Below are 9,322 nucleotides of genomic sequence, written 5' to 3'. Positions count from 1 at the left end.
TATCGGCCGATACCGGCAAAATATCGGATCCAATCCGATACCGATACCCGATACCAATACAAGTCAATGGGACTCAAGTATCGGACGGTATCCCTGATGGTTCCCAGGGTCTGAAGGAGAGGAAACTCTCCTTCAGGCCCTGGGAACCATATAAATGTGTAAAAGAAAGAATTAAAATAAAAAATATTGCTATACTCACCTGTCCGACGCAGCCGGGACTTCAGCGAGGGAACCGGCAGCGTTGTTTGTTTAAAAATCGCGCTATTACTTGGTTACGTGAATTCCCGGCTTGTGATTGGTCAGGTCGGCCATGTTGCCGGGACGCGGACCAATCACAGCAAGCCGTGACGAAATTACGTCACGGCTTGCTGTGATTGGTCCGCGTCCCGGCAATATGGCCGCCCTGACCAATCACAAGCCGGGACGTCACGGGAGGCTGGACACGCGCTCATTTTGAAATGGGCGCGTGTCCAGCCTCCCGTGACGTCACGGCTTGTGATTGGTTGCGCCGCGATCAACCAATCACAAGCCGGGAGGCTGGACGCGCTCATTTTGAAATGGGCGCGTGTCCAGCCTCCCGTGACGTCACGGCTTGTGATTGGTTGCACCGCGATCAACCAATCACAAGCCGGGAGGCTGGACGCGCTCATTTTGAAATGGGCGCGTGTCCAGCCTCCCGGCTTGTGATTGGTTGACCGCGACGCAACCAATCACAAGCCGTGACGTCACGGGAGGCTGGACACGCGCCCTTTTTAAAATGAGCGCGTTTCCAGCCTCCCGTGACGTCACGGCTTGTGATTGGTTAATGGCGGCCATGTTGCCGGGACGCGGACCAATCACAGCAAGCCGTGACGTATTTTCGTCACGGCTTGCTGTGATTGGTCCGTGGCCCGGCAACATGGCCGCCCTGACCAATCACAAGCCGGGACTTCGCGTAACCATGTAAAAGCGGGAATTTTAAACAAACAACGCTGCCGGTTCCTGCGCTGAGGTCCCGGCTGCGTCGGACAGGTGAGTATAGCGATATTTTTTATTTTAATTCTCTATTTTACACATTTTAACATTAATGTTGTTCCGATACCCGATACCCGATACCACAAGAGTATCGGAATCCCGGTATCGGAATTCCGATACAGCAAGTATCGGCCGATACCCGATACTTGCAGCATCGGAATGCTCAACACTACCTATGACACAAAAAAAAAGAAAGATTTTAGGCGCACTCACATCTGGTGTCTGGGACAAAAAAAAAGGTAGATTTGCATGTTCTTAGATTTCAATAACCTGGCTGTAGTAGGCAGTGTGAACAAGCAAATAAATGTTAAAATAAGGCGGCTATGGAGGTGAAGAAAAAAAACAAAAGCCGCAGAAAACTGCAGCTAGATATATATATATATATATATATATATATATATGTATATATATATATATACAGTACAGACCAAGAGTTTGGACACACCTTCTCTTTAAAGATTTTTCTGTATTTTCATGACTATGAAAATTGTACATTCAAACTGTAGGCATCAAAACTATGAATTAACACATATGGAATTATATACTTAACAAAAAAGTGTGAAACAACTGAAATTATGTCTTATATTCTAGGTTCTTCAAAGTAGCCTCCTTTTGCTTTGATGACTGCTTTGCACACTCTTGGCATTCTCTTGATGAGCTTCAAGAGGTAGTCACTGGAAATGGTCTTCCAACAATTTTGAAGGAGTTCCCAGAGATGCTTAGCACTTATTGGCCCTTTTGCCTTCACTCTGCGGTCCAGCTCACCCCAAACCATCTTGATTGGGTTCATGTCTGGTGACTGTGGAGGCCAGGTCATCTGGCGTAGCACCCCATCAATCTCCTTCTTGGTCAAATAGCCCTTACACAGCCAGGAGGTGTGTTTTGGGTCCTTGTCCTGTTGAAAAATAAATGATGGTCCAACTAAACGCAAACCGGATGGAGTAGCATGCCGCTGCAAGATGCTGTGGTAGCCATGCTGGTTCAGTATGCCTTCAATTTTGAATAAATCCCCAACAGTGTCACCAGCAAAGCACCCCCACACCATCACACCTCCTCGTCCTCCATGCTTCATGGTGGGAACCAGGCATGTAGAGTCCATCCGTTCACCTATTCTGCATCGCACAAAGATATGGTAGTTGGAACCAAAGATCTCAAATTTGGACTCATCAGACCAAAGCACAGATTTCCACTGGTCTAATGTCCATTCCTTGTGTTCTTTAGCCCAAACTAGTCTCTTCTGCTTGTTGCCTGTCCTTAGCAGTGGTTTCCTAGCAGCTATTTTACCACGAAGGCCTGCTGCACAAAGTCTCCTCTTAGGCTACTTTCACACTAGCGTCGGGAACAACCCGTCGCTGTGCGTCGGGTCGACATTCCCGACGCTAGCGTGGTCTCCGCCGCACAACGGGGGCAGCGGATGCATTTTTCCCACGCATCCGCTGCCCCATTGTGAGGTGCGGGGAAGTGCGGGGAGGTGGGGGCGGAGTTCCGGCCGCGCATGCGCGGTCGGAAAAAGCGGACCGTCGGGAGCAAAAAACGTTACATGTAACGTTTTTTTCTCCCGACGGTCCGCTACCACACGCCCAAGCGTCGCAAAACGGACGCAACGTTTGGCAATGCGTCGCAAATGCGTCGCTAATGTTAGTCTATGATGAAAAAACGTATCCAGCAAGAACTTTTGCTGGATGCGTATTTTCGGCAAAACGACGCATTTGCGACGTATTGCAGTTAACGCTAGTGTGAAAGTAGCCTTAACAGTTGTTGTAGAGATGTGTCTGCTGCTAGAACTCTGTGTGGCATTGACCTGGTCTCTAACCTGAGCTGCTGTTAACCTGCGATTTCTGAGGCTGGTGACTCAGATAAACATCCTCAGAAGCAGAGGTGATTCTTGGTCTTCCTTTCCTAGGCCGGTCCTCATGTGAGCCAGTTTCTTTGTAGCGCTTGATAGTTTTTGCCACTGCACTTGGGGACACTTTCAAAGTTTTCAAAAATTGTTCGGACTAACTGACCTTCATTTCTTAAAGTAATGATGGCCACTCATGTTTCTTTACTTAGAATTTGTATTATGGCAAGAAAAAAGCAGCTAACAGTTTATTCAGTAGGCCTATCAGCTGTGTATCCACCAGACTCCTGCACAACACAACTGATGGTCACAACCCCATTTATAAGGCAAGAAATCCCACTTATTAAACCTGACAGGGCACACCTGTGAAGTGAAAACCATTCCCGGTGACTACCTCTTGAAGCTTATCAAGAGAATGCCAAGAGTGTGCAAAGCAGTCATCAAAGCAAATGGTGGCTACTTTGAAGAACGTAGAATATAAGACATAATTTCAGTTGTTTCACACTTTTTTGTTAAGTATATAATTCCACATGTGTTAATTCATAGTTTTGATGCCTTCAGTGTGACTGTACAATTTTCATAGTCATGAAAATACAGAAAAATCTTTTAATGAGAAGGTGTGTCCAAACTTTTGGTCTGTACTGTATACATATATATTAAATAAGCAGCAGCAGCAGACAGTATTGGAGCTTTTGGAGGTATGCAGTGAGAGCTATGTACTCACATACAGTGCCTGCAGGCCTTGTGATGTGGATATGTGCACATAGACTCCCCTGCCTACCTAGGGATGCAATCTTGGGACCCCCGAATTAGCCCTAAAATGGACTGTTGGTTTCTCAGGAGTTGTGGACTGAGCAGTTGCAGACCTACACTAACTATTAGGGCTCATTCTGACTTGCGAGCAAAACGGACGAGTGCAATCCGATAAAATATCAGATTGCACTCTGACCAATGTTATTCAATAGGTGACATCTCATTTGCGATTTTTTTCTCCGCTGAAATCGGAGCATGCTGCGATTTGCTACGAGTCTCGGACGAGACTCGCCAATGTAAGTGAATGGGTGCGAGAAAAAAAACAGACGGAATACGGACCATCTGTTTTCAGTTTGTTTTTTACAGATACCTTACCTTTCAGTGGCATAGAACACTGTAAATGGTCCTGTAAATGACTGTATAAAAATAGCTGCTGAGAAGAAAAACGCATTGCATACGGATGTCATACGGATGGTGCGATTAAAAATCACATTGAACTCGTATGACAATCGCATAGTTTGCATCCAATTTTTTCAGTCCAAATTACGGACCGTTTTTTTTCTCGCAAATTGGGTATGAGCCCTTAAAAGCATGATTCTGACCCTATCTCAGAGCAGCTCTCCCTTCTCTCGTTAAGTCCGGAGCAGAGCTCTCATAGACCTGATGATGCTGTGCGGCCAGCCAATCACTGTAATACCACAACAAAGATGGCTGCGGCATTACAGTGCAAGGCTGCCAATTCCTGCACTGTCATTGTCCCTCTAAAGAGCACCAGAATTGCAGGGCGGAGACCCGAGCTCCCGTCGAATAATCCCGGAAATACTCGGTGCTCGCCGAGTACACCGAGCATAGTGATACGCGGGCGAGTACCAAGTAGTGGCTAGCACGTTCGCTCATCACTAGTCACCTCCTATTATTCTATTTCTACTCTGGTGAAATTGATGCCGCATTGGTGGTGTCTGCCACTAATTTTTGTTAATGTGGAGATCCCTGATTGGGTCTCTCCATCTGCTGGGTTGGCTGTAGTGGAAGAGATGTCACTCCCCATTATACTATTTCTTCTCTACTGAAATTGATGCCACTTTGTTGGTGTTTGTCACTAATTTTTGGAAATGTGAACACTCCTGGTTGGGTCTCCTTCTGCTGTGTTGGAGAAGATTTCACTTCCTATTATACTATTTCTACTCTGGAGAAATTGATGTCATTTTGGTGGTGTCTGCCACTAATTTTTGTTAATGTGGAGAGTCCTGATTGGGTCTTTACATGTTAGGTGTCGAGTTCCCACCGCTGCACAGGGGGAATCTCGAACCATGTCCTCTGCGATATCCCATTCTTCCCCAGCCACAGTGGAGTCTGCTCAGCAGGAGACGTCGGTCCCAGCGTCTGGCTCAAGCTGATACTGTGCGGCTGGTTACAGCTGCCGCCCCAGGTTCAGCCTTTGTAACCAGTTCTGCTTTTCATCTACTGAGCATGCCCATGGGACGACCTCTCATTGGAGGTCGGAGGTCACATGCTCAGGTCCTGTAGCGGCTCCGATTGGACCACTGGGAAGGTCCTGGAAGGCTAGATCTATAAAAGGCTCACATGGCCGCTCGGCCATGCCCTAGTATAAATCTGTAATTGTGTGTGGGTGGATGTACAGGTCCTTCTCAAAAAATTAGCATATAGTGTTAAATTTCATTATTTACCATAATGTAATGATTACAATTAAACTTTCATATATTATAGATTCATTATCCACCAACTGAAATTTGTCAGGTCTTTTATTGTTTTAATACTGATGATTTTGGCCTACAACTCCTGATAACCCAAAAAACCTGTCTCAATAAATTAGCATATCAAGAAAAGGTTCTCTAAACGACCTATTTCCCTAATCTTCTGAATCAACTAATTAACTCTAAACACATGCAAAAGATACCTGAGGCTTTTAAAAACTCCCTGCCTGGTTCATTACTCAAAACCCCCATCATGGGTAAGACTAGCGACCTGACAGATGTCAAGAAGGCCATCATTGACACCCTCAAGCAAGAGGGTAAGACCCAGAAAGAAATTTCTCAACAAATAGGCTGTTCCCAGAGTGCTGTATCAAGGCACCTCAATGGTAAGTCTGTTGGAAGGAAACAATGTGGCAGAAAACGCTGTACAACGAGAAGAGGTGACCGGACCCTGAGGAAGATTGTGGAGAAGGACCGATTCCAGACCTTGGGGAACCTGAGGAAGCAGTGGACTGAGTCTGGTGTGGAAACATCCAGAGCCACCGTGCACAGGCGTGTGCAGGAAATGGGCTAAAGGTGCCGCATTCCCCAGGTAAAGCCACTTTTGAACCATAAACAGCGGCAGAAGCTGTTGCTAAGTGGTCCCAAGTACTTTTTTCTGATGAAAGGAAATTTTGCATGTCCTTCGGAAATCAAGGTGCCAGAGTCTGGAGGAAGACTGGGGAGAAGGAAATGCCAAGATGCCTGAAGTCCAGTGTCAAGTACCCACAGTCAGTGATGGTGTGGGGTGCCATGTCAGCTGCTGGTGTTGGTCCACTGTGTTTCATCAAGGGCAGGGTCAATGCAGCTAGCTATCAGGAGATTTTGGAGCACTTCATGCTTCCATCGGCTGAAATGCTTTATGGAGATGAAGATTTCATTTTTCAGCACGACCTGGCACCTGCTCACAGTGCCAAAACCACTGGTAAATGGTTTACTGACCATGGTATTACTGTGCTCAATTGGCCTGCCAACTCTCCTGACCTGAACCCCATAGAGAATCTGTGGGATATTGTGAAGAGAAAGTTGAGAGACGCAAGACCCAACACTCTGGATGAGCTTAAGGCCGCTATTGAAGCATCCTGGGCCTCCATAACATCTCAGCAGTGTCACAGGCTGATTGCCTCCATGCCACGCCGCATTGAAGCAGTCATTTCTGCCAAAGGATTCCCGACCAAGTATTGAGTGCATAACTGAACATTATTATTTGATGGTTTTTTTGTTTGTTATTAAAAAACACTTTTATTTGATTGGACGGGTGAAATATGCTAATTTATTGAGACAGGTTTTTTGGGTTATCAGGAGTTGTAGGCCAAAATCATCAGTATTAAAACAATAAAAGACCTGACAAATTTCAGTTGGTGGATAATGAATCTATAATATATGAAAGTTTAATTGTAATCATTACATTATGGTAAATAATGAAATTTAACACTATATGCTAATTTTTTGAGAAGGACCTGTATGCCTGAATCTGGTGAAAGCTCCGAATGATACCCATTCCTAGTGTTGTTGAATGTACTTGAGTGATTGAGCTACATAGCACCAGATTGTGCCATCCAGCACCAGGCACGAGTTTACTGCGTCAATTTGCAGCGACCGCCACTGCGGCGCTGTGCACAACTAGTGCGCTTTCCTTAGGTTAGGGTGGTTAGTGGAGACCGCCAGTGCAGCGCTGTACGCACTCTGTGCGGTAAATCTTTAGTTGGTCCTGACAACCGGTCAGTGTAGGGTGGGAACTCCCGCTTGATCTCAGCATCTGACTCAGGGTGTCCTCAGGCGCAAGCTCAAAAGCCACTGAGTATCAGAGCAAGATCAATCACCAGCATAGTTGGGGCGAATTTCAGGGATCTCACTAGCGTCCATCTGCTGCACCCTGTGACTGCTAACAGGGCACAGCGTTTCCTTTGTTACCCTGCGACTCTGTTGTGAAGCAACAGAGTTCGTATCAGTTCATACCGGGTGATGGAACCCATGTTTATTCTGGTGTAGTACCGCCATATAGTGCCTCCATTACCTAGCAGCAGGTTCCATCTCTGCACGGTGGACCCCGGGCTGCGAACGCACCTTATTACTATCTTTATATTTATTCGGTGCTTTCCGCCAGCCTTAACACTCTATCTGCTGAGTTGGCTGTAGTAGAAGAGATGTTGCTCCCCATTATACTATTTCTACTCTACTGAAATTGATGCCTCTTTGGTGGTATCTGCCACTAATTTTTGGAAATGTGGAGAGTCCTGATTAGGTCTTTCCATCTGCTGGGTTGGCTGTAACGGAAGAGATGTCACTCCCCATTATACTATTTCCACTCTGATGAAATTGATGGCACGTTGTTGGTGTCTGCCACCAATTTTTGGAAATGTGATCACTCCTGAATGGGTTTCTCCATCTGCTGGGTTAGCTATAGTGGAAGAGATGTCGCTCTCCATAATACTATTTCTACTCTTGTGAAATTGATGAAACTTTGTTGGTGTCTGCCACTAATTTTTTGAAATATGAACACTTCAGGTTGGGTCTCCATCTGCTGAGTTGGCTGTAGTTGGAAGAGGTGTCGTTCCCTATTATACTATTTCTACTGTGGTGAAATTGATGCCACTTTGTTGGTGTCTGCTATTAATGTTTGGCAATGTGAAAACTCCTGGTTGGGTCTCTATCTGCTGGGTTGGCTTTAGTGGAAGAGGTGCCGATTCCTGTTATTCTATGTCTACTCTTGTTAAATTGTTGCCACTTTGGTGGTGTCAGGCTCTAATTTTTTGAAATTTGAAGACTCCTGATTGTGTCTGCATCTGCTGGGTTTGCTGTAGTGAAAGAGATGTCGCTCCCCATTATACTATTTCTACTCTGGTGAAATTGATGCCACTCTGGTGATGTCTGACACTAATTTTAGGAAATATGGAGACTCCTGATTGGGTCTCCATCTGCTGGGTTGGCTGTAGTGGAAGAAATGTCACTCCCCATTATACTATTTCTACTCTGGTGAAATTCATGCCACTTTGGTGGTGTCAGGCCCTAATTTTTAAAATAAATTTAAGACTCCTGTTTGGGTCTCCAATCCATCTGCTGAGTTGACTGTAGTGGAATAGGTGTCGGTCCCCATTATACTATTTCTACTCTATTGCAATTGATGCCACCTTGCTGGTTTCTGCCACAAATTTTTGGAAATCTTTTTGGTAGACTCCTGGTTTGGTCTACTACATGTGTGTTGCCAGTAGCAGTAGGCCTCTGAGACTGGTAGTCTCCACTTCCTTTGGGTCAACTACTCCTGTTACTATAGTAGTCTACAAAACTAATATTTGTGCAACCTGAGTGTGGCTGAGCATCAAATTAGGTTGAGCTATTGTATGCGGTATCAGTGCTCCCAGCACAGCAGGCCTACACCGATCGCTCACCCACCTCATCTTAATTTGAGGTTCAATTCAAAGCTGTAAATGCTGGCCCAAACACTCATACCTCATGCATGGCTGATTGCTGCCATACCATTCTAAAATGTGCATTGTGGTAGAATTGAGACCACTTTTCTGCTGTCTGCCCCTAATTTGAAGTTTTGGCAGCTTTTAGGAACGTTCGAGGTGTTGTGCATGCTTTTGTTCTGCCTCTCGTTGACTTCAATGACATTCTGCTCTGTTCGGTGAATATTCGATGAATATATCTGCAAATATTGCAAAATCGGTGATTGTATTTAGAAGCCTACACTTAATTTAAATATTTGCTCATGTCTATTCCTCACCCATCCATTGTAGATTGTTTGTGTGACCTCGTTCGCAGGGTCAGGGCCGTATTTACCACTAGGCACTTGAGGGCACGTGCCTAGGGTGGCAGGAGGGGGGGGGCGCGGCACCTGAACAAGGTTTTTTTTTATAATTTATTTTCAATAGTACGGGGCTTGCCCACCCATCTCCCTCCTCCTGCCACCTACATCTTCTGGCTGCTGCGGGTCTCGGATGCCGCGCAGTTAAATGTA

The sequence above is a fragment of the Ranitomeya variabilis genome, chromosome 1 (assembly GCF_051348905.1).
Source record: "Ranitomeya variabilis isolate aRanVar5 chromosome 1, aRanVar5.hap1, whole genome shotgun sequence".
Taxonomy (NCBI): Eukaryota; Metazoa; Chordata; class Amphibia; order Anura; family Dendrobatidae; genus Ranitomeya; species Ranitomeya variabilis.
This window is presented reverse-complemented; position numbering follows the sequence as displayed.